Here is a 27,898-nt window from a genome sequence, read left to right as displayed (position 1 = left end):
AGCACAAAAATGTATAATGGATTAAAAAAATACAGAAAGGGGCAGTGACTGGTCTTGAAACTGCCATGATCACACTAATGCTAAATTGCATTTTTCTGAATTTTTGTTTTTGAAACCTCTCTTCACCTAACCTATTTATGATGAGAATAAATCTGCATGTTATTGAATTTATAAATCTAAGACAGTCTTGAACATATTTATAGGTGGCCAACAGTTAAATAGGAAAGTATTTGTTTTATGTAATTTTATGCTTAGTTTTTGGTTCTTTTCATGTTTTTAGTTTTCTTTTTTAATTAAGAAATTTATATTTTATTATTAAAATACTTCCTGGGTTCAGAGTGGTTGGGTCAAGTTGTTGTTTTTGTTTTTGTTTTTTTTGGGGGGGTGATTAAGTCCTATAAATAATATACTGTTTAAATTTGAAGAATTTTTTTTAATTTTTAAAATGTTTATTTATTTTTGAGAGACAGAGAGAGCATGAGCAGTGGAGGGGCAGAGAGAGGGAGGGAAACACAGAATCTGAAACAGGCTCCAGGCTCTGAGCTGTCAGCACAGAGCCCGATGTGGGCCCCGAACTTAGAATATGACATCATGACCTGAGCCAAAGTCGGAAGCCTAACTGACTGAACGACCCAGGCTCCCCTAAGTTTGAAAAATTTAGAGACGCATCATAATATTCTTGTTTCATACTATTTTTTTGTGTGTGTGAAAACAGAAAATGTTTTATTTGTCATGATGGGGGAAATGGAGATGTAAATTTCTATCTGTATAATATAGCGGCATGCTAGATGACATGGCTTATCTATGTTTTTGGATGGTTTTATATAATCAGCATCCTCAGAAATTTAGTATTTGAAGAGTTATTTTTAGAAGTCATCTGCCACTTGATAATTAATACATATTAAGTTCTCAGAATATTTGATGGGATAGTACAATTGAATTCATAGTTGAATTCAGTACTTAAACTGAAGATCTACCTAAGCCCCAACCTAGAAGAAATGATCTGGAGAGCATTGTTTTTCATACTTATTGATCTAGTCAGGGGAAAATAAGTACATGGATCAGAAAATAAAGCTATCTGGATATTCATTCTTATGGAATTTTTATGTTACAATCTGGTGATCTGATGAAATGCCTTCCCAGTTAGATATATTTATGCAATTAGTGTTGGTCATTTTGAATTATACCAATTTGAGTTTATCACTTCAGTCATCATGTTTTCAAAAATTAAGCAGCCAAGTCACAAAAGGTGACTTGGTTTGTCCAGGGTTACACAGCAAGCCAGTGGAAATACCACTGATCTCCTTTATGGTATTTGCTAGGTTTTTATGTGACACCTCAATGCCTAATTATTGGGCTGTAATTTTCGTTTCAATAAAGACCATCAGCATGTTATTTGTATTTGTAATAATACAATCATATGCAATTCCACATCTTTTTAAAACATGTTATGATTTCTTAATTGTTTTCACTGAGTGTTAACCATACTTGACCTTAGCCAACAAGTGAAGAAGGGGTTATTTTCACTGATTTTATTTAAGGGTCACTCTTTACTGATGGTGAACAGCAATTTTAGCAAATAATCTATTGATCAGCATAGGGTATATTAATCTTAGTAAGTAATGTTCCTTATGCATGCATTCTAGGAAACTTTTTTCACACAGGCCAGATGTTTTGATCTTGTCCTAGATGTTGTGGTGTGGTTAGTTTTGTAGTCTGTAGTTCACTGATTACTGTGTGTGTTAAGCTCCCTATTGATATTTTAGCTTAAAAAAATATAAATATTTTGCACCAGGGATGATAAATTACACCTTATAAAAACAATTACTGGGGTGCCTGGATGGCTCAGTTGGTTGAGTGTCCAGCTCAGGTCATGATGCCAGGGTTGTGAGGTTGGGCCCTGTGTCGGACTCTGTGCTGAGCATGGAGCCTGCCTAAGACTCTGTCTCTCCCTCTCCTTATGTCCCTTCCCCCTCTTGCACTCTTTCTCTCTCTCTAAAACAAAAAATAATAAAAAAATAAAACATTTAAAAAAGAAAAAAATCGTAGAATAAGCCTGATTAAATAAGCTTCCAAATTTCTACATTGAATAAGTTTTAATTCTTAAAATTTATTCATTTTCTCTGAAGTCCAACTTGTAAGAATTATTACAGTTTTCTGTATGTTTTTTTTTTCAGATTTTAAAACTATTTTCATATTTAAACATTGTGCATTCCAGAGATTAAAATCGTTTGAATAACAACAAAAAATAACACTCTGAGTAAACTGCATTTTGTAGCCTACAGAACACGTTGGACCAACTTGGTTTTTACTCTAGATTTCACTGTCCTCCCACCGAGCTTCTTCCTTCACCAACATGCAAGTTCTTTTCCTTCCCTGCTGGCCAGACAGGCAGGTGGTAGAGGCTGGCATGGCCTTTGTTGGCAGTACTTCTCGATTCTTTGATGTGAAAAGGGGAAGCACAGTCATTTAAACTTGATCCAACCTCTCTGCATCTTACAAAGTTAAACAGCTAAAAGAAGTAAAATAAGGCAGTGCTTTTGTGGGATGTACAGTGCATATTGGTGGTGCATGCTTTATTATGATTTGCCTGGTTGCTTCTCCTGTTCTGTCACTTCTTTTGAAGGTCGTAGAATTTTATCCTGTGTTTCTGTCTTCTTCAGTTCTCAATCTCAGCCATGTTGGATGTTTCAGACATGGTTGTAGAGGAATAGAGTGAGGTAGGTGAGCGAGTGAAGTCTGGTCTGTGCAGTGGCCTCCACCAAGTGCCTGGCTTCTATAATCATATGTAATCTCAATGACATTTATTGTGACTTGATGTAAGTAGCATTTGCAATACTTAATTAACATAAATTTGTGTCAATTAGTATACTTCTTTCCACATAAGTTCTGTTTAATAGCCATGCAATTTTATAAAATTTATATTTTGCATTTGTTTACTGTTACTTTTTGACTTCTTCCCAGTAGTTTACTTTCCAGTTGTTTATTCTTAGTGTTCAGTGGTAATGAAAGGTAATTCATATTTCATTCTGTTAGTGATACATTTTGACAAAATACAATCTCTGACCTAAATTAAAATTACAGAATGTTTTTAAGTTCTGAATTAAATGAACTTGCCCAATATTTTCTTTAAAATAGTTTGTGTAGAATATAGTATTTTCTCTAATAATTAATAAAAAAGTAGCTTGAATGCCCACATATTTTGTTGGTATACTCACTAGTAACAGGGATGTTTTTGCAATAACAAAAAACAATTAATGTTTTTCAAGAAATCATTAAAAGGAAATAAGATGATCTCTGCCTTGTAGGAACTCAGAAAATAGTAGGAGGACAGCTTTTGACCAATTCATCTATTTAATTAGTACCTTGAAAAAATGAAGATGTATAATAAAATAATAGTTTTGTAGCTCTTTAAAAAGATTTTCAGATACATTGCAAAAACCACATTAATAGATATTATCATCTTTTCACTAATCAGGAAAGTAAAAGTTAGTTGAAATTATTTGTGCAAGAGATACAAAATGTTAACTAAGCAGAATCAATGCTTAAACCAGGTCTTCAAACTCAAAATCTTCATTCTTGCCAATTGCCAGCTCTCTTGTTCCTGATATATTTATTCTATGTACATTCATGGGACCACATATCTGTCTCATAGATAGAACATGCTTTCTACAAAATATTGGATATAGTTACAATATGATGGGTAACATTTACTAACTATTTATTATATGCCATATTTTTAAATATAATATTTCCATTCCTTGTAACACTCTAAGCAATTAGACTTTCATGGAAGTATTTCATTTTACATAGGGGAATACTAAAGTTTAACAATTAGTAAGTATTAGTTATTATTTTCAAACTGAAGTCTGGCTCTGAAGGCTAAACACTTTATGTTCTCTAAATATTTGTCCTTATAGAAAACTATATTTTATAAAATATAAATATACCAAGCCAGTCCTTGGTATCAAAGAAATTGTATCTTTTGAAATATGTAATAAGCTCTTAGCAGATTTCTTGTTAAACATCTGTGATTTTTAATGAGACAAAAGAATTAGATATGATAAATATTTTGGTGTTACTAATTAAAGCCAAACTGATTTAAGGAAATGATCCTTTAAGTGACTTGACACATTGTGTGAAATGTTTAGACTCATTTGCTATTGGTGAAGTATTATGGGAAAATTTACATTTTAACTTAGCATTGTTTCATCCAAGACAACAGAGGAATTTACTTCAATAGTAGGTATTTTAACTGTTCCATGAAAAATAGAGCTAAAGTGCTTAAGGAATAATAAAGAGCTTATCCTTTATTATATTTTTAATTAAAATGAGGCACAAACAAGGGAAACAAAATAAAAAATAAACTATTAGGACAACATCAAAATAAAAAGCTGCGCAGTGAAGGAAACAATCAACAAAACTAAAAGTTAGCATATGGAATGGGAGAAGGTATTAGCAAATGACGTATCTGATAAGGGATTAGTATCCAAAATATACGAAGAACTTATAAAACTAAACACCCCAATTATGAATATCCAATTAAAAAGTGGATAGAAGTTGTGAGTAGACATTTTTCCAAAGAAGACATACATATGGCCAACAGACATGAAATGGTGTTTAACATCTCTTATCATCAGGGAAATACAAATCAAAACCTCAGTGAGATACCACCTCACATCTGTGAGAATGGCTAAAATCAACAACACAAAAAGCAGCAGGTGTTGATTAGGATATGGAGAAAAGGGAACCCCTTGCACTGTTGGCAGGAATGAAAACTGGTTCAGCTGCTGTGGAAAACAGTATGGAGGTTCCTCAAAAAGTTAAAAATAGAACTACCTTACTGTCCAGCAATTGCACTACTAGGTATTTATCTACAGAATACAAAGACATTAAAGGGACACATGTACCCTGATGTTTATAGCAGAATTATCTACAATAGCCAAATTATGGAAACATCATAAGTATGCATTGATTGATGAATAAGGAAAAAGTGGTGTGTATATACACATATATATATATATATACATATATATATATATGTGTATATACACACACACACACACAATACATATATATATGTATACATATATACATACACACACACACACACAATACACATACACACAATGGAATATTGCTCAGCCATAAAAAGGAATGCTACCATTTGCAGTGACTTCAATGGAGCTAGAGAGTATTATGCTAAGCAAATAAGTCAGTCAGAAAGACAAATGCCATATGATTTTATTCATGTGAAATTTGAGAAGCAAAAGAAGCCAGCAAAGGAGAAAAAGAGAGAGGCAAACTAAGACACAGATTCCTAACTATAGATAACAAACTGATGATCTCCAGATGGGATTTGGGTGGGCAGATGGGTTAAATAGGTGATGGGGATTAAGAAATGCACTTGTGATGAGCATCAGGTGATGTATGGAATTGTTGAATCACTATATTGTACGTCTGGACCTAATATTGTACTGTATATTAACTAACTGGAATTTAAATAAAAACTTTGAAAAAATAAGTAAGATGATGCCAGTGTCTTGCGTGTCATATTAACCAAAAACATTGATAAATATAGAGAAAAAAATATTTATTGATTTTTTTGTGTATGTCATTGTGCTAAATCCTTTTATAATATAAATGATCCTATTTAATTAACAATGTGCTTTAAATTACGATAATCACACACAATCATTCATCTTCAACTAGTAATTTTTAAGCTTCTACATGAGAGAGACACTGCATTAGGAAATGTATGATACACAATGATTTAACTTCAGGGGCTAGAGCCTAATTACTGGATGACACATAAACATAAAATGATAGAGATAGCACATAAATGCCAAGAGAGGAGTATAAATGATAATTGTTCTAGATCTTCACAGCGAAATAATAATTGAAATGAATAATTATAACCTATTATTGTTTATTTTTATCTAGCAGAGTTTAGGATCTAAAAGGTAGTTCTGAAGAGCAGAAAAGGTAAGAAAAGGTCCAGTACATTAGGAGTTTCCAGTTCTGTATAAATTCTAAATAATGAACTCCAGTGTAGGAGTGTTGATTTACCAACAGTTTAAATAAAATGATTTTATTTTTAAATTTATTTTCCTAAAACATGGAAAAACCATTCATTAACAGGACAAACTGTTGCTCAATTTTATGGTTTCTTGAGATATGATAAGATCAAACATTAACTAAAATGAGCCACATCGTAAAACAAAGGTTGAAGAACAATTCATTTTTTTTTATTTCTTACAATGAAGGTAGTCTGTAACTCACATTAGACACAATTATGAAAATTTGAATCATTAAGTTCTTGAAGACCTTTGAAATAATTATGTAAGACTTCCATAATTCAGAACAGTGTCATAATTATCATATAATTTATAAGAAAGATCATTTATTTTACAAATATATTTATGAATTGCTGTTGACTCATAAGCTAAAGTATTTAAAAAGTTTAGAAGTCTTTTAAAATCACAAGTTCTCATTAAACCTTGTTACCTCAAGTGGCAAAAAAAAAAAAAAAAATCACAAGTTCTCAGTAATAGCTCTTTCATAAGTATACTGAAAGGAAGGACAAAGATAACTAAAAGGACAATTAAAATTTGTATGTGGGTGTGTGTTTGATTGTGTGTCTGTCTTTCTCTGTACATAAGAGATAATGGCAGAGCTTAGGCTGTTAACTAGCCTAGCATTGACATCTGTCAACTGTCAGTGAATATGATGATCAGAAGGGATTGCTAATTAGATATATTCATTACTATTTAAAAACTCAAAATCAAGAGTAAAGAAAAATAAATTATATCACCTGACTGTGTGGAATAAACTGAGAATGAGAGGAAATGCTCCCTATTGTAAGGTAAAGTGATGAAGGTAATGTTGCATGGAAGTGGAATGGACAAAATATAGTGTCCTTTGTTGATAAAAAACCCTCAAGATAGTAAGGATAAAAGGAACATATCTCAAGATCATAAAGGCTATATGCGAAAGATGCATAGTTAATATCATCCTCAATGGTGAAAAAATGAAAGCTTTCTCCCTAAGGTCAGGAACATGGCAGCGATCTCCACTCTCACCACTGTTCAACATAGTGTTGGAAGTCCTAGCCTCAGCAATCAGGCAACAAAAAGAAAATGCATCCAGATGGGCAAGGAAGAAGTCAAACTTTCACTCTTCACAGATGACGTGATACTATATGTGGAAAACCTTAAAGATTTCACCAAAAAACTGCTAGAATTGTTACATGAACTTAGCAAAGTCACAGGATACAAAATCAACATACAGAAATTGGCTGCATTTCTTTTTTTTTAATGTTGATTTATTTTTGAGAGAGAGTTTGAGCAGGTGAGGGGCAGAGAGAGAGTGGGGGACAGAAGATCTGAAGTGGGCTCGAACTCATGAATCATGAGATCATGACCTGAATTGATGGAGCCCCAGTTGGTTGCATTTCTATATGTCAATAATGAAGCAGGAGAAAGTGAGATCAAGGAACTGATCCCATTTATAGTTGCACCAAAAACCATAAAATACCTAGGAATAAATGTAACCAAAGAGGTAAAAGATTTGTACACTGAAAACTATAGAAAGCTTATGAAAGAAATTGAAGAAGACTTAGAAATGGAAAATTCTATGCTCACAGATCAGAAAAACAAATATTGTTAAAATGTTAATATTACCGAAAGCAGTCTACACATTCAATGCAATCCTTATCAAAATGACACCAGCATTCTTCACAGAGCCAGAACAAACAATTCTAAAATTTGTATGGAACCAGAAAAGACCCCAAATAGCCAAAGCAATCCTGATAAAGAAAACCAAGCCTGGAAGCATCACAATTCCAGACCTCAAGCTGTATTACAAAGCTGTAATCATCAAGACAGTATGGTACTGGCATACAGACACATAAGTCAATGGAACAGAGTAGAGAACCCAGAATTGGACCCACAAATGTATGGCCAACTAATCTTTGACAAAGCAGGAAAGAATATCCAGTGGAAAAAAGAGTCTCTTCAGATGATGTTGGGAAAACTGGACAGTGACATGCAGAAGAATGACCCTCGACCACTTTCTTACATCAAACACGAAAATAAACTCAAAATGGATGAAAGACTTAAATGTAAGCGAGGAAACCATCAAAATCTTAGAGGAGAAAATAGGCAGCAATCTCTTTGACCTGGACCATAGAAACTTTTTACTAGGTATGTTGCCAAAAGCAAGGGAAACAAAAGCAAACATGAACTATTAGAACCTCATCTAGTTAGAAGATTCTGCACTACAAAGGAAACAGTCAGCAAACTAAAAGGCAACTGATGAAATGGGAGAAGATATTTTCAGGTGATATATTGGATAAAGGGTTAGTGTCCAAAATCTATAAAGAACTTACCAAATTCAACACCCAAAAAACAAATAATCCAGTGAAGAAATCAGCAAGACACAAACAGACACTTTTCTAAAGAAGACACCCAGATGGCTAATAGACACATGAAAAGATGCTCAACATCACTCATCATCAGGGAAATACAAATCAGAACCATGATGAGATACCACCTCACACCTGTCAGATTTACTAATATTAACAACTCAGGAAACAACAGATGTTGGTGAGAATGTGGAGAAAGGGGAACCCTTTTGCACTGCTGGTGGGAATGCAAACTGGTGCAGCCACTCTGGAAAACGATATGGAGATTCCTCAAAAAATTAAAGATAGAGCTACCATATGATCCAGCAATTGTTCTACTAGGTATTTATTCAAAGGATACAAAAATGCTAATTCGAAGGGGAACATGCACCTCAATGTTTATAGCAGCACTAGCAACAATAGCCAAATTGGAAAGAGCCCAAATGTCCATTGACTGATGAATGGATAAAGAAATAGTGGTAAATATATAAAATGAAATATTACTCAGCCATCAAAAAGAATGAAATCTTCCTATATGCAACAATGTGGGTGGAGCTAGAATGTATTATGCTAAGCAAAATAAGTCAGAGAAGAACATACATGATTTCACTCATATGTGGAATTTGAGAATAAAACAGATTAACATACAGGATGGGAAGGAAAAATAAGATTAAAAACAGAGAAGGAGGCAAGCCATAAGAGACTCTTTCTTTTAAATTTTTTTTAAATGTTTATTTTTGAAAGAGAGAGAGTGCGAGCGGGCGAAGGGTAGAGAGAGAGGGAGACACAGAATCTGAAGCAGGATCCAGGCTCTGAGCTGTTAGCACAGGGCCTGACATGAGGCTGGAACTCAAGAACCGTGAGATCATAACCTGAGTGAATGTCGGACGCTTAACTGACTGAGCCACCCAGGCGCCCCGAGAGACCCTTACATACAGAGAACAAACTGACGTTTGCTGGAGGGAAACTGGGTGGGGGGATGGACTAAATGGGTGATGGGCATTAAGGAAGGCACTTGTTGGGATGATCACTGGGTATTATATATAAGTGATGAATCATGAAATTTTACTCCTGGAACCATTATTACACTGTATGTTAACTAACTTGGATTTAAATTAAAAAAAAAAGTAAACTAGGAAAAAAAATAAGCGGCATGGAAAACCATGGGGTAATAGGAAGACAACAGAGTAGAAGACAACAGAGACATCTAAATATAGCTCCTGTCAGGACACGAAGGAGATAATTGTCACAATAGCAACCTGATACCAACCTGCTGTCCGTGTAAGTGAGAGAGGGAACATGACAAAGAGTAATTACTGAGGGACCATATGAAGGAGATTTTGAATTCTTCCATATCTGTGTTTGAAGGTTGAGTCAGATTGGTATTGATTACCATTACTGTGTCTACCCCAAACTTATGTGGCCTGGTAAAACCTGCGTTTCACCCAGAAATCACGTATTCATGTAGCTGCTGAGAGATATTCTGACACACACACACACATATATATATATATATATATATATATATATATATATATATACATAAACATTTATTTGCACCAACATTTGAAATGGCAAACATTTGGCACTAAGAGTTAAGATGAACTATGGCATATTAAACAATGGAATAATATACAAATGCTAAGAGGATGGAAAACGTCTAGATACAGAAATGGACATATCTCCAGGAAAAACTTTAATATGAAAGCAGATGCAAGACAGCAGTGTGTATCATGTACAGTCTTATTTTTGAGTGTGAGGTGAGGATATCCTATACTTTTATTTCCTTGTGCATGCATACAAATTCTGGAATTATACTCAAGGAACTCAGAATAGTCATCATTCATGGGAGAGGCGAGAATAGGAATTAGGCAGATGAGGGAGAATGATAGGAGAGAAACTAGATGATTATGTAACTTTCAGTGTTTTTTAGGTTTTCAACCTTATTATTTAAAAGGGAAATTAAAGAAATACACTCTATGTAATAGTCATGTTACTATCTAGCAGTGGGACCGGAGTGCCTCACATCTTTAAAAAGCAGTACCAACTACCTGAATCAGGTAATCTCAAAGTCCATTACAGCTCGTACATCCATTATTTCTTGAATTGATTCTCTGTTCATTTTTAGTTTTGACATTTAAAACAAAAGTTACATTTGGTTTAGTCAGAGATCTGACTATTTATCATCCATTTTCTTTTAGCTATTCACGTTATGCTTTCATGGGAAGAGAGATAATAAACATGCAGATATCAAGCTGGGCTTACTTATTTAGTGCAGATTTCTATATCCTACAGTACCACAGGTTACTCTTTCAAAACAATAATTTAGGACAGTTTGCTCTCTCCAGAATTGGAAACTGAGTCATGATTGTGTTTGTACCCTCACAATTGCCATTATCCGTCTCAGGTTGAACCCATAAGCTGATAGACCTTCAAGCTATTCGCAGGTTCTAACATACTGTTAATTCCAACCTTTCTACCCCACTAACACTTGTTAAGCCTTTTATCCCATGAAACATTCTGTTGTATTTTCAACTGGCAGTCATATTGAAAAGAGGATGAATGTATACCTAAATGCAATTTTACGCTTAAATATATTAAATCGTGTTTTCATTCTCTGACAAAGAAAATTTTTGTGATCTGTTAATTCAGTTGAGAAGCTCTATTAAGATAAAACATTAAGTTATTTGTAATTATACATTTCACAGTGTAAATTTATTAGGTAGAATAAAAGCAACTAAGTATATCTGTGGAGTGTGTGTGTGTGTATTTGCGTATAGTTTTGTAATTTTTCAGTTAGACAAAACATCTCTTTATGGCTAGAATTTCATAGCTGGAAAGATCTTAAAGATAAGTCTCACTATACATTTCATTGTCTTGGGAACTGAAATTCAGAATAAATGAGCACATACTGTGAAGAACACATTTCTGTGAAGAAATACATCCTTTAAGTATTGCAACTAGAAGCTCTTGTCTCATTTACATTTGTAACAACAGCGTTATTGAGATAGAATTCACATACCATAAAATTCACTCTTTTGAAGTGTACAGTTAAGTGGTTTTTAGTTTTTCACAGTGTGTAATCATTACCACTAATTTTAGAATATTTTATCACTCCCAAAAGAAAATCCATACCCATTAGCAGTCACTTCCCGTTCACCCCTCCGTTTAGTCACTGGCAACCACTAATCTACTTTTTGTCTCCATGGATTTGCTTATTCTAGCCTTTTCGGATAAATAGAGTCATAAGGTATGTGAACTTTTGTGACTTGTCTCTCTCACTTGGTTAAATATTTTCAAAGTTTGTCTGTATTTTAGCATGTATCAATTTTTTTATTACCAAATAATATTCCATATTATGAACAATGATCACCTTTTTGTTGATCCATTCATTAGCTTATGGACATTTAGGTGGTTCCCCTTTTGGACTATGAGGAGTAATACTCTTTAAACATTTTTGTACAATTTTTTTATGTGGTTGTATATTTTAAGTTTTCTTGAGTTGTACCTAGGAGTTGAATCATTGGGTTTTGTGATAAATAATTCTATGTTAACATTTTGAGGAAAACATCTAACCTGTTTTCCAAAATGGCTGCACCATTTTAAATTCCTGCCAGCAATGTGCGAAGGTTTAAATTTCTCTACATCCTCACCGGCACTTGTTATTGCCTACCTTTTTTTTTTTTTCTTTTTCTAATTAAGTAACCCTATGTGTGAAGTGGTATCTCATTGACCCTTGATAGATTGTGATGTTGAACATCTCTTCATGCACATATTGGCCACTTGTGTATATTCCTTGGTGAAATGTGTATTGAAATTCTTTGCCCATTTTTAAATTTGGTTATTTGTCCTTTTATTAATTGTAAAAGTTTTTTGTATATTCTCAACATAAGCCCCTAATCACATATAGTATTTGCAAAATTTTTCTCCTGTTCTTAACATCGTCTTTACTTTCTTTATGTGTCCTTTGGTGCACACAAATTTTTAAATTTTCTGAAGTCCAGTTCATCTATTTCTACTTTTGTTGCTATGCTTTTGTTGTCATATTTTAGAATTCATTTGCCTAATCCAAGGTCACAAAGACTGGCTTCTGTGTTTTGTTCCATGAATTCATTTGCATTTTTAACAGTTCTTTCCCCAAAGAAGTTGATCATATACAATTTGGCAATAGGTTGAAAAATAAACAAGTAAACAAAGAAGGTAGGAAGTGTATGTTACGTGTATTTATAGAGTAATTTTGCCTTCATTCATTCATTCATTCATTCAACAAATCTTTTTGAATACCCACAATGAAGCAAGCATGGTATAAGGAGCTGGATATTTCTTTTTTTAAAAAAAAAATTAAATGTTTATTTTTGAGAGAGAGAGCTGGAGTGTAAGTGGGGGAGGGCTAGAGAAAGAGGGGGACACAGAATCCAAAGCAGGCTCAAGGCTCTGAGCTGTCAGCACAGAGCCAGAAGCCACAGTCAAACTCGTGAACTGTGAGATAATGACCTGAGCCAAAGTCAGATGCTTAACCAACTGAGACACCCAGGCGTCCCTGGAGCTGGATATTTCTATGTAATAAGTAATTTAATTTTATCACCAGCTTTTTGTGGCAGGTGTTATATATTATTTTTTAAAAAACAAAACAGTTAATTAACTTTACCTAAGTCATTGTGTTAATAAGGAGTGGGGCTAAAGTTTAAACAGGCAGTCTGATTCTAGAGCCTACTTCAAACCAAGCCAAATAACATAGTCAGTCATTAATAACACAAACGCCAAAGTCAGGGAATTGCGTGGGTTTGAAGAGTGGCTCCCACACTTCTCAGCAATTGGCCTTTGGGGTAGTTAATTAACTTCTTTCTATTTCCTCCTTGCAAAGTACAAATAATAATCATATTAATAGAACTGTTAGGAGAATTAAATGCATTTAAGTACTTAAAGTACTTTAAACTATGCCTGGCACATTATTAATACTGTAATATGTTAGTAATACCTATTTATAAAAATAATTATAAGTGATCACTTCTCTCAGGGAGACATTCTGCTAGAGGAGATAGAGATTGCAATAATGACCATATATATAATTACATAATTACAAATTTTGGTAAGTGCTATATGTAGGAAAGGAAAAGAGTAAAATTAAAAAATATATATAAAAGGGATTAGACAGTTCAATACACTGAAGTAGTTCTCCATTCTGTGCTATAGAGGATAAGGTCTTTTTATGCTTGATGTCTCAGATGTCTGTACAATAATTCATGTTTTTAAATTTTTTTAATGTTTTTATTTATTTTTGAGACAGAGAGAGACAGAGCATGAACAGGGGAAGGGCAGAGAGAGAGGGAGACACAGAATCCGAAGCAGGCTCCAGGCTCTGAGCTGTCAGCACAGAGCCCGACACGGGGCTCGAACTCACGGACCACGAGATCATGACCTGAGCCGAAGTCGGACGCTTAACCGACTGAGCCACCCAGTCGCCCCTCAATACTTCATGTTTTAATATAGGTGAAGTTTTAACATACCAATATATGAGTAGAAAAAATTTTGATTAGGATAAAAATGTCCCTGAATCTAATCTAAAAAAATAGGTCATAGCCTAAATTCAGAAATACAAAACAATTTCTGCATATGAAACTATTTCATAAGGTCGTATTTCCTCTATATTGGAAATATACTGCAGTATAACTACTTCAGTTCTTTTTTTTAGAAATGGGGTATAAATCATATAACATTAAAATAACATTAAATACTTTTAAATAATTTTGAAGTAAGAAAAGCACATTTCTTCCTGTAAATTTCAGACCTTTGGTTTTAGAAATACTCAAAAGTCAAGAAAGTCACTATCATTGTAGCGTTACTATGAAACACCCAGGGATGTTAAGCATAATGACTAGAATTTGAAAAACGTATGTGTAAGACACCTGATTTAGGAACAGAAGACAGTATAGATAGTATTATTTGCAAATGAATGGGGACCTTTTGCCTTGGGAAGTATCTAGAGCTTTCTTCCCTGAAGAGTAAGGGGATTTACTGGTCTCCTCTTTGCAACCACATAGTCCCATGTTTACGCTGTCTGGGAAATAAATGAAGTCAATATTATTCTTTAATAGTTAAGTAGTTTTTCATGTAAATTATTAAAATTAATATAGATTGGCATCAACAAAATGTACATGTCAGGTATATTGCTATGAAATCTGTATTTTTTTAAATAAAAAAAATAGGATACCCATTTTCTCCCTTTTCACAGTCATGCACACACTGACCTGCTGTTAATCCTGCTGTTTCCATTAGAAACTTGTTGGTTAGAAAGGGCCTGGCAATTTGGAAAGAAATGTCCTAACTAGATGAGACAGAGCTGGGTAAAGCCTGTAGTTTTTTGTAATTCATCTGAGCAAGATTTCTTTACCCTGGGGTCTGGCAAGAAACAGAAACATTCCTAGATGTTAACAAAAGTAGGCCAAGGGAAATGTGTGTGTGTGCGTGTGTGCGTGTGTGCGTGTGTGTGTGTGTGTGTGTGTGTGTGTGTGTGTGTGTGTGTAGAAAGGAGACTATCCCCAGTGAGCATTACTAATGACTCCTTAAATGGATTGTATTTGCTTATATACACTTGAACATAAATAAAGCCAGAATAAGTTGCAGGCCAGCTGGGCACTTGCTCAGAGCACCACTCTTAGAAAAGCTGAAGAATCACCCAACATATAAATAGGTGGAAAATATTAAAAACTTTCTGCAAAGAAGTTTGGAAGTTTTTCTAAATAAATTTTGAATTTTTCTCCTTTTGGTATCATTTAGAGGGTATCTTTCTTATACCCTCCTCCTGCCTAATCCAACCACCACTATGTACACCTGAGGTTTAGCCAGGTTTAGCCTGGGTAAAGAATAGTATGACTATCAGACATGGCAGTACCCTGGCCAGCTTTTGGCTAGGAAACAAAAAAGGACTTTGAGATCAATAGCTAAGGATATAAGGTTTGTAACACAGAGAGTTACTTACGAAACTCTAATGTTTATCTTCAGATGTGACCCCATCCCTTCTCTATCCTGATATTCTTTTTAAAATTTTTTTCATGTTTATTTCATTGTTTTTGAGAGAGAGAGCATGAGCAGGGGAGAGGCAGAGAGTGAGGGAGACACAAAATCTGAAACAGGCTCCACATACTGAGCTGTCAGCACAGAGTCCAATGCGGGGCTCAAACTCACAAACAGTGAGATCATGACCTGAGCCAAAGTCTGATGGTTAACTGACTGAGCCATCCAGGCACCCCTTCTATCCTGATATTCTAACGAGGTAGGAAATTTGGATTTGTTCATGGCATTTATCTCTCTGCTGCTTATCCCTCATTACTTAACACACTTTACTGTGCTTTCTGTTACGCTTTGCTACCTTAACCTTGAGAAATAAGTATGTGTAAAAACAATATAAATGAAAGATCTTAAAAATATTAGGGGATAGGGACAGGGAAAGGGAATTTAAATCAGTTCAATCCCTAAATTAAAAGTTAGCTGGGGAGGTCTTCAGGGCTGGGGAAGTCATTGCTTGTGCTGTGGAGAGGGGAGCTGATCCTGGGAGGTTATAAATAGAATAGGTACATTATTAAACCTTTCAGAGCTGGTTGGAGTTGTTGGGGGTAGGGAGTCTAATGGCATTATTTTCCTCCCATCCCCTAGGATTTCAGTTAGGGAGATTCCACTGCTACACAAAGAATGCCACACCCCCGAGAAACAGTCTTTCTGGAATGCTCAGGGATTGTACTCCTTTTCTATACCTATGTTTTGTTTCTTTTCTTCTTCTTCTTTTTCTTTTCTTTTTTTTACCACTTTGAACATTTGTTTTCAGTAAGGAAACATGTTCAATTTTCTTTCACTTTTAAGCCTGCTACACCGGCTTTGTGGTAGAACTGGTGCAGTATTACATTCATATGTTCTGTTTTGCTAATAGCTCTTGTTTTGCAGTTTTTAAAATATTTTATAATCTTTATTTACTATTTTTGAGAGACAGAGACAGAGTGCAAGACAGGGAGCTCTCTGAGAAAGGAAGCACAGAATCCGAAGCAGGCTCCAGGCTCTGACATGTCCGCGCAGACCCCGACACGGGGCTCGAACCTACGAACCACGGGTTGATGACCTGGGCTGAAGTCGGACACTTAACCGACTGAGCCTCCCAGGCGCCCCTCTTTTGCATTATCTTAAACTTTTCTCTAGTATTTAGTCACACTTCTACATTCAAATACATTATGTTTTTATATTCAAATACATTTGGTGCTTTATTTCATATTCTTAGTCCTCTATCTCTGAAGTGTAAAATTTTCCCAATTTTAAAATCTCCTGACTTTAAGTTTTTAATTTTATCTTGACAAATTATATGATTTTAATGTATCATAATTCCTTTAAAGGTATTATATTTTCTCTGATACTCATCTGTTTCATCTATCAGCATCGGCATCTTTTAGGTTTTTATGTCTCTAATTCATTTCTGTTTATTTTGTTTTAAAGCTCTATTTTCATGTCATTTCTTCTCATTTCCTTATTTGAATTTTTTTTCTTTTTACTTCTTTTTATTTTTTTCCTTATAATTTGATTTGTGGTTATGGAGCCAAAAAACAACAAAAACTATCTCATAGGAGCAGTGACATGCAGAGAGAGAGGGCATTCCTCTAATTGTACAACGTTGTCTTTCCTTTAACATATTCCCCATTCTTTTAGTGAGATATCTTCAAAGAAACCACACAAGATTCTAGAGACTGCAGATTAACTCTAGAGAACTACCGTATACTGTATGTGGCTAGCATAATTGATTTATAGATATTTACTGTTTTTGGATACATTATGCCACTCAACTTAAAATTCATAGTGTCTCAGGCAGTTTTTCTCTCTTTTAAATTCCCTTCACCTACTTTGCCAGTCCTCCCACCTTCCTTTCCTCTTGCAACCTACCAGTATTTAGTAGGTCTCTGTATTTAAGAGTTTGTTTTGTCTTGTTTTTGTTTTTAGAAAGTGCTACTTTCGTAGGTGAATTTAAAAATCACTATTTCAAACACCTGTTTCTCAAAATTGGGACTAAAGAACATTCAGGAACTTGAATTTTTTTTTTTTAACGTTTATTTATTTTTGAGACAGAGAGAGACAGAGCATGAATGGGGGAGGGTCAGAAAGAGGGAGACACAGAATCTGAAACAGACTCCAGGCTCTGAGCTGTCAGCACAGAGCCCGACGCGGGGCTCGAACTCACAGACCACGAGATCATGACCTGAGCCGAAGTCGGCCGGCCAACCGACCAAGCCACCCAGGCGCCCCTCAGGAACTTGAATTTTTAACAGACACCAGATACTGGTATCATAAAACATAATATCTGAAAATGAAACATAATATTCAACAAATAAAAAAATGTACATAATAAACTTATATCTGTGTTACAAAATATGTGAAATTGATCTGAGTATGAAACTTCTTCCTACTCATTAGGGTCCAATACCACTACAGATAGCCTGAGAATGAGGAAAGAGAGGTACACTGGGCATAGTTAAGAGTTTTTTCAAGGGGTGTGCCCTCATCCCAGTCACTGCTGATCTTTTTTTGTTGTTTATTTTGTGGAAAACTTGCCACATTATTTTGTCACTGGCTTTTTTTGCTGTCAGCATTCCTAATAAGGAGACAATCAGGGTATGGCTATAATAATGCTCTGGGTATGGCCTTTATAGTTCATAAGACTCCTCAAATTGATTTTATAAGAAAATATATTGTTATATCCAAGCCTGATGTAACTGTTTAGTCATTTTCCGGGCTATGCTGATTGTGGCCATATGATTTGCAATGCCATTAAACTTTATGTGGTAAAACAGACCTAACATGACTTACTGGGAAGCATCTTTGACCTACCCTTAAAAACTCTTCAATCTTATATTTTTGTGTAGTGGACTTCACATTTGGGCACATAATTTCATTAGTTTTGTCCTTCACAAGAGAAATGTATTGTTACACTGCTAGTGTGGACTCTTAAACCACAGCAGTATGTTTAACTGAACACAGGAGAGTGTTCCTTGTTTGGAACTATATTTTGAACTCACTGTATGTCAGTATCTACAAAAAGCTGAATTGACAGATAAAATCCATGTATCCAGACACTTGTTCATTGTACACCTATTTTGTATGTAATCCCTATGGTTTTCTAGGCATTGGCAACTATAAATTGAATACTTTAGGCAAAATCTCTAGTTTTATGAAGCTGAAATTCTACTGTAAACACAATTTTTACACAGAGCAATATACATATTGAATAAGAGCTTAAACCCTGAAGTTATATGTGAATTCAAATCTTACCTTGGACACATTTTGAATGTGTGATCTTGGGTTTCTCTTCTTTCACTTAGGAAAAGCATATAGTAATACAGGTTGATAGTCCTTTATCTGAAACTCTTGGGGAGAGATATATTTCAGAATTCAGAACTATTGGACTTCTGGAAAGTTAATATGGAACATATCTATGCAATATGTAAGAATCTCAGAAGATCTGCTGTAGCAATTTTTGTACTTTTTCAAAGATACCTATTTCAAAGATACAGTGAAATAAATGAAAACTAGAAATAAGTTGACCTCACTTCAGGTCAGTATTTCCCACCAAAAGGGCTTATGTGTCAGATTTGTGAAAAAGCAAACAACAAAAACACAACTTTTGGGTTTTACTTTGGTTTTGGATTTCAAAATTGTATCTAAGAGCTTATAGATCTATACCTAGGATTGTTATGATGCCTGAACAAGGCAATTAATATCTTCTCAGCATGAGTTCTATCATGTGGTGTGTTCGTGTCTATCATTAATAATAACATTGGTCTGGCTGTTTCTTTGATAAGCTAAACAAATACTGACTCAGCAATTCCAGCACAAAATCCTATACCTGAAGTCCTTTCATTTGACTCCACCCCTCACCTCAGAGTATTTTTACATAGTGGACCTTGAGGATTTTTCTGTGGAAACATTAAGAAACAGAGCCTTGTAAAACTTGCTGCATTTTCTACCCATTCTTGGTATTGTCTTTCATCCTACCATAATTTCCCCTTTTCCTGATTTTCAATACATTTGCTTTTTACAGTTTTCACCTGTTACATTGTAAGGATTTTTGTATGCTGTCTTCAGCCTCTCTATCAAGGCATTTCATATATAATAAATTTGTATGTTAGGTGTGTATAGTGTAGTATTCTCTTTTCTTTCTCCACATTTTCAGATCCAAGATCCATCATCTATTCACCAAAAATCTTTACTTTATGTTTTCATTGGAAATATATTCTATTTGTGTGTGTATGTACATATATGTTTTAAGTTAGTTCTTGTGAGATAGCCTAGAAAAGTAAACATCATTTATATTCTGATTCTTTCAGGAAATAAGTTAGAAGTCTTACTTGCAGTTCAATATTGAAATAAAACAATTTCTAAATTGGAGAATAAGCTATGTGCCAACTGGTTTATTGCATGTTTAAGAAGAGCATTTGTGTTTCACCATAAAAGCAAATTGTTTCTTTGCAACATAAATTATGAAAGTCGTAATAAGTTTCTTTTCTGACTCCTAATCCTGAAAATGTAGAAGCGAAGGAAAAGAAAAGGAGAAGAGAACAACATTCATTTTTTACCCTTGATAATAATTTTTCTATAATATTGATCTGTAATTTTTATATTTCTGCCTTTTATTTAACCTCAAAGATTTTCATTTATCATCTAAATGTAAAGTAATTTTAAATTTAGAAATAAATAATTCTCCGAGTTAATCACATCTTATTCTTCTCTACTTTCACATTAATGTGTTACACTTAAACTCCATTAACTGACAATTGATAATAACAATAAGTATGATTCCTGCCATTCCATTTAGCATCATTATCAGCCCATCCACACACCTTGTTGCTCTTTACAAGGCATAAACACTGAATTGCTTATAGGTGACCAAACATACCCTGGCATTTCAGACAACTTTTATTTCTGTGCACTTGTGTTTCTTTTACCTGTATTAAGTGTCCTCCTCTCCTTTTTTCAATGGAACAAATCCTGTGTGACCTTCAACCCAAAGCAAAGTTCATTACTTTCAAAACTTTTCTTTTGATAGTTCTAAGGAGCATTCTTTTGTTTTACTTGTTATTCTTCTGTATTTTCTCTTTATCTTGTCTGTCTACATGTGTATTTTTGCATTTATTACAATATATTGTATAAATTTTTATGAGTTTCTTGAGAGGAGGCCTGTGGCTCATTCATCTTGGTATCCCTGGGAAAGCATTCCCTATATTTTTGCCTATTGTAAATGTATTTAAAATAAATAGGTTTAAAATTAAAGCATGTATGTTGAAGAATGATCCAGTTCATCGGAAGGTGTAAATACTCGGCTGAGATCTGTTGACAATCTGAATGATGGAAGAGGTGGAAGAATACAAGATACAAGATTTAGACCTTGAATTTGTGGTGCTAATGCACTATCCAAGTCAGTAAGATTATGGATGTGGGCTAAAGGAGAAAGATTAGACATGAAGTAAAAAATCAAAAGGGAAGAAAAGGTGCCAACGTGATAGAACAGCGAAAAGAGCCTACAGAAACAACCATAATATGTTGAGGAATGCCACCATTTAAGAGGTTTACATATACAAAGTGATTGTGAAGGATTTTAAAGGGATGGCATGAGATATGGAGGGTGAAAGGAGAGAGAGATTATTGTTCTGGAAACTGAAAGAAAGTAATTGTTAATTGTGTTCAATAAATGTATCTGGGAGATGCTGCTGATGTTAGTGGTGGCATTTTTGTTGCAATAATGAATAAAACAGCTTAGATTGTAGTGTTTTGAAGGATAAATGGATTTTAAGAAAAAAGAGATGGTGGCTACAGACTGTAAGGAGGAGTATGCTAGATTGTGCTAGAGAAGGCTGTGGGATTGTTAGGGGAATTTTTTTTAAATGTAGGAATAACCTAGGCATGTTAGGATTAAATTTAAGGGGTACCTGGGTGGCTCAGTAGGGTAAGCATTCTGACTTTGGCTCAGGTCATGATCTCATAGTTCATGGGTTTGAGCCACACGTTGGGCTCTGGGCTGACAGTTCAGAACCTGCAGCCTGCTTCAAATTCTGTGTGTCCTTCTCTTTCTCTGCCCTTCCCCTGCTTGTGCTCTGTGACACTCTCAAAAAATAAATAAACATTAAAAAATTTTTAAAAAGATTAAATTTAAAAACAGCTGAAATAAGCTTATAGTACAACACTAGAGAGAGATTAAAAATATATAACAAAATAGGAATTGCAGATCATATGATAAACAGAATAGCTTTGCCCTGAGACTGGTGACTTGTAGTGAGGGTTGACGTTGTAAATAAGTAAATTTGTAGACTGGAGAACATTAATTTGAGGATTTTGCTGCATTATGCTGTCTGTTTTCCAGGTGAAGTAGAAAATAATGCCATTGTCCAAGGCAATAGCTAGTGGGAAGGTAAGGTTTTATCAGAATGATAGAAGTTATGAACAGTGGTTTGAGGGGTACAAAGAGGAAGCTGACTAGAGATATATAGAAGGATTATCAGGCAGCCCAGAAGATTCAAAAATGAGTCTGAACACATTGAATCTATGGGTCCCAGATTTATAAAGCTTTTATGATTGTCTCCACCGGGCCTTAGCAGCAAGGAAAGGAAGTAGATGACTGTTAATGCAAGTTTGGAGTTGTTCAGAGTAAATATTACATAAACAGAAGCAAAAGTGGGGGGGGGGGGAGAAGGGGAAGGGGAAGGAGTGAGTTAATGTAATCATTCACATAATAATTGAAAGGATGAACAGTAGATTTAATTTGAGGTAGAGACAGAAAGCCAGAGGGAGTTGAGTCATCATGTGGCTGATGATATCAGTGATGGTCATGAGCTTTCCTAGAAGCTGGAACAAAGAAAAACTTTTGGTTGTGAATAGTTAGTCTAGAAATTAACTTCTCTTTGGAAATACCTTTATGTCACCAGGTTTGTCTTGGTTATAAATTCTATAGTATAGCATGTACATTCTGCATGGAGATATTTTTTTGTTTTGTTTTGTTTTCGGATTTAGTTTCTGTTAGGAGATTCATCTAGCTAGCATTAATTTTCATTGTTATACCATGTATCGGGTTATATCCCAGACTGATATTTTTATATCCCAGACTGATATAAATTGTGACTGATATTTTTATAAGAAAAATTTCACTCAAAATAATGTTTTACAATTAAACATGAACTTAAAAATCTCAGGGATTGATTGACTGTAATGCCATGATAATGTGTCTCAGCTTTCATTACTTGATAAAAAAATCTTTTTTACTCCACTTGTCTTAGGATATTCTAGATAAGAGAGGTTTGATAGGATATCTAGAGAATGCTTTTTACCTTGCCTTAATTTTTACTGGGAAAGAACAAGATAAATTAAATGAGTCATCCTTAACGTATAATATTATTTTTTGTAACTTCTTACAAATGAAAAGTGGCTTCTGGCTTATATGCTTTTTCATAAAATATTTTATTTACCTGTATCATTGCTGATATATCCTAATGAAATTGTTGATTTTAGCAATAAATCTCCTTCCTATATCATTTTATCGTTAACAGATTACTTTCATGTACATGATCTCATGTATACTAAATTGCATTAAACTCTACAGCAAAGATAGATCATTTTAATGTTCAAAGAGGTGACAAAAATAATTGTCAACTAGTTTATTAATGATAATGTGGTAATTCGTGAAAATAATTTTTCTCTTTGATAAAGGAAAAGATTACATGATTATATTTCCATAAGTAATAGAAATTAGACTTGAAATGTATTATATATACCTTTAAAAACCCTCAATTAAAAAATTCTAAATATAGATAACAAAAAATTTAGATACCCTATGAATATAATTTGAGGGTAATATACTTTGAAACATAATGCCAAAGATAATTCACTAGGTTATCTAGAACAACTGGTTCTATATTTTGTTTTTCTTTATTTTTCTTAATTGTATTTTGTATTGACAACTTCATATTGAATTTAGATTAGTAAATAATAAATAATTGTACTAGTATAAAATATAAAAGATAAGAATTCAAGTAGGGAGAATATAAAGCTCCTGCTCTCAAAGAACTCGTACTCTAGTAAAGTATATAATTATAATAGAAAGGTGAAGATGCAGTGATCATCACTTATTCACTAATTCCACAAATCTTATCTTCAATCCCAGGTATGTCCTAAATACTAGATATAATAGTGTTCCAGTGTTTATCATCTTATGTGTCATTGCGGAACCTATAGTTTAATATGAAAAGGTGATTGTCACTCAATTAATAAAAATATAAAACCGTGACAGTTGTATGTGATAAGAAGGAGCAATACACATAGCTACTACATTGTGTAACAGAAGATCCTAAGGTAGTCTTTGTGGTCAGAGATGCTTCTCTAAGGAAGCTGAAATTTGACATTTGAAGAATAAGCACAGGTGATAGCAGTGAACATTTTCAGAGGGCCTGTAGTGGTAAAGGGTTTGGTAAATTCAGTAAGCTAGGGAAGGCTAAAATTGCTGGTGAACAGAGTAAAATGGAGTGTGGTATAAAATGAGGCTGAGTGACAGGTGAAGAACAGACCATTAAAGATGTTAGGTTATTTAAAGTGTATGAAGACAGTGGGATAGGACAGGGCTGGGGTGGAAGCAGCAGATTGCGACCTGATTATAGTTGCATTTTGAAAATGTCACTCTGGCTATAATGTAGAGGGAAGATTGAAGAGGGCTAAGAGTATATGTAGAAGAGTGGACCAGGAGAAAGATGGTGGTAGCCGGACAGAAGGAAGTGGAGGCAGATTCAATATTTAATTACTGGATAAGATAGAAATGAAAGACTAATGGTTTCATAAAGAGAGCAAGGAAGAAAAAAAAAGATGTCAAGGATATCATCTAGAGTTCTTACTTGCTTAAATAGATGATGGTACTATTCATGGAGTTGGGATCTATCCCTCCGTCTCCCCCAAAAGGACATAAGTTTAATGTTTGTTGAGACACCATAAATGGTAAGTCATTCTGGTGGGAAACTTCCATTTCCCTGTCTTAGATTCCTGTGAGGAAGAACTCACAAAACAATAATAAGCTGAACCTTTCACCTTACCTTTTACTCAGTCCTCTCCAGTGTAGGTAGAAAGATTATCTGGTTAATGCTTTTAAAGGGGGAAGAAGCTGATACAAGCATCTCTCTCCTCTCTCCCTCTCTCTTCCTTCTCCATCTTACTGTCCATCCCTTTCCCTCTCTACCTCTCTGTCTCTTTCTTTTTTTGCTAGAGTAAGATATTTCTACTTATCTCCAGAGACCTATCGAGCTTAATTTGTGAGTCTCTGCTACTTGAGATAGGCTTGGAGTTGTCCTTCCATTTTAGGAAAACATAGACAAATCTGTCCTTTTCAGGGACAGATTTGCAAACCTATTTCATTCACAGATAAAACCTTTACTCTGTGGAATCTACTAGTAATAAAGCTTAACATTTTGATCCTCCATTTGTCTTCTCCTGTGATTGTTTCTTAGTTGGCTTTTAACTTATGTGGGAAGGGAATGTGGTGTAGACTGCCTAATACTCTTATATATAACTCAAGAAATGAGTAATATGCCTCTAGGAGTAATTGAAACTGTGGATATGGATTTGAGTGACTTGGGAGAAAATTGAGAAGTAGGTGACTAACCAAAGAACCTGAACTGAATGTCAGCCCTGGTAAATTAAGATGAGGGGTTAACTATATCAAACAAATTTCAACAACATAGACATTCTATTTGTGAATTTAGCAAATGCTGTAAGATCTGGGGCTCCAATTGAAGTAGTATCTGGTCTGGTAACATCCGGTAATATCTGTGAAATAGTATCTGTCACCTGATGGTGACAGGTTCAAGTAGGAAATAATGCTTTTGAAGGAGTATCTCTTGTGTTCTTCTTCAAGTTGAATAGAAGTTAGAAAAGGAAAGAAATGAGCAACATATGGGGGAGAAGAAGATAGCACACAATTTCAAATCACCTTCCTCCTTCCTTTTTTCCTTAAAGAACATCTCTAAGAACAAGTACTTATTTAGAGCAGCTTTAAACTGAAGAAGAAAATATTTACTAGAACCATTCTAGGACACATTATAAACGTCATTCAAATGATCAACAGTAGTAATCAGAAAATAGTTTCTAAAAATTAAAAAAAAATGCCTATTTTAATTACTTGAATAATTCAAAGTTGACACTGTTCTTTGAAAGTATAAAAAGGATATGTCATAAGTTTCTTAATCTGTACTCTGATGCATCAGAAAATTATAAGAGTGAATTGGTTTAAACATAGTTTTAGCATATAACTTATTCTTGGGGTTTATATTAATGTCTGCATTGAAGAGGTTTTAGCTCTTCTTAAAATCAATTGCATGAAAGGCATCCAACTGGAAAAATCACTTTCCTTCAGAGAATTCAGCAATGATTACAACCCATCCTTTAACAGTTTTCTACTATACCTTTGCTGGGTAGCATATATAACACTAAACTATAATATAAACTTGATTGGATCAATTCATTATGTGTATGTTATATTTGTCTGGAAATTATCATCATAAACATATAAACAATAAGATTTAACACCTAGTGTGTTGCCATTATGCAGGTAACAGCTATTCAAGAATGCATAGAATCGAAGATTTGATGACAATTTTGTGATTATTCCATGTAAACTCCAACCCAGTACAGGAGTCTGTTTATCTCTGAAGACCAATTGTTAGGATTTTTTAAACAATGCTAACAAAGGGAAGGTCACATGATTGTAAGACATATCATGCTTTTTGTTGGATACAAGGGTTTTTTAAATATTTTATTTGACTCCTAATTTCAGTCCCTAGTTCTATCCTTTACACAGTACATAAATAATTACCACTTGATAATGATAGATCTTCAACTAGGTAAAGCTGTCATGACATTCACACAATAATGTTTTTTAACACATATTCTCTGCCAGTTACTACATTGAGCTTAAAATGGTGAATGAGAATAGCTCTTGATTTTCTTCATTTCCATCACTTGTTCTTTCATAAAGTTGGTTTCTAAATACCTCCATATCATACACAAACACCTTTGAAAGCACTTTCTTTAACAATTTTATTTGTATTTGTTAATGATAATATGTAAATCATGGAAAGTAATATTTTGAGTAATATTTGTGTGCTAGGATCTATGCAAAGTATTTTATATTAATTATTAAAATCGTACCTAGTGGTGCCTTCTGCATGTCTAGTACTTGAATCCAGTATATTGGGAGAAGGGATATATTGTAGGAGGTAGAACTTGCACAATAGTGGGAGGGGGTTGGGGAATGAAGGGATGGAGACAGCAGTTAGAGGATCTGAGAAAAGTTCACCAGTCAACCTTCCTAAAGCACTGTCTCAGTGTCATCGGAGTTCACACAAGAATCCTGAGATTCATTGAGTTGCTGAAGTGGGACTGCCACTGGAAGTTTGTGGAGAAGTCAGTTAGAAGCTTTTGCCTTTGTGAGCTCTGTCCCCTCTTGGTTCATGGTTACATATCTGATAATGGGCCTAAGGCTACTGCTGTTCATGTAGTGCTACTAGTTGGAAAGAAGAATGGAAAAAGGAAAGAAGAGAGTGAGGACAAGCTGGAATCTGTTGGGCACCTCTGTATGAGTCACTCTGTCTGATGCCAAAGTATGCTTAGCGAGGAATGACCACTGCTTCACCTTCATCTTCCACATCTTTTGCTAATTCCTCTTTTGTTCATCTCTAATTCAGCACCATAAAGGGAAGATGATTCTGGGCAACACAGCTCTCAACTTAACTGAGTCGACAGTAGAACAAACAGGCAAGGTACTATTTTAGAGACTTAGGATTCAATAGTGAGTGAACAAGACAAAAAATTCCTTGCTTCTTCTAGCTAACATTCTAGTGGTAGGGTCAGAAAATAATCTAATAAGAGGTTTATCTAATGTCAAATGGTGGAAAGTGCAACTAAAATAATTAAGCTAAATAGAGAGTAGATTGTTGTGAGCCAATAGTAGAAACATGGATAACCAGTAGTAGAAACATTGCTGTAGTGTGGGTGAAAGACATTGATAGCTCAAACTGGGGGGATAGCCTAGCCATCTTAGTGGTGAGAAATGGTCATATCTTGAAGCTGTTTTATAGGTAGAGCTTAGGTAAGAGGATTTGCTGGTGGACTATTTATTAGTTATAAAGAAGAAAATGGGGGCCGCCTGGGTGGCTCAGTCGGTTGAGCATCCGACTTCGGCTCAGGTCATGATCTCATGGTTTGTGAGTTCGAGTCCTGCATCGGGCTCTGTGCTGACAGCTCATAGCCTGGAGCCTGCTTCAGATTCTGTGTCTCCTCCTTTCTCCGCCCCTCCCATACTCATGCTCTGTCTCTCAATAATAAATAAACGTTAAGAAAAAAAAATTAAAAAAAAAAGAAGAAAATGGAGGATGCTAATGTTTTTGAGTAAATGAATATAATTCTGGTGGTGTTTGCTGAGATGGGGAAGGATGA

General features: G+C 34.6%; 1 protein-coding gene and 1 pseudogene across 2 annotated transcripts in view; one reads left to right on the top strand and one right to left on the bottom strand.

Annotated features, from left to right (window-relative positions):
* GRID2 (glutamate ionotropic receptor delta type subunit 2) overlaps nt 1-27,898 on the top strand; it is a 1,444,174-nt gene that overhangs the window by 95,293 nt on the left and 1,320,983 nt on the right. The window lies entirely within an intron of this gene.
* Nucleotides 2,580-2,698, bottom strand: LOC122218040 (annotated as a pseudogene).

Source organism: Panthera leo, chromosome B1 (genome assembly GCF_018350215.1).
Source record: "Panthera leo isolate Ple1 chromosome B1, P.leo_Ple1_pat1.1, whole genome shotgun sequence".
NCBI lineage: Eukaryota > Metazoa > Chordata > Mammalia > Carnivora > Felidae > Panthera > Panthera leo.
The sequence above is the reverse complement of the archived record's forward strand: the minus strand, read 5'-3'. Positions and strand labels throughout refer to the sequence as shown.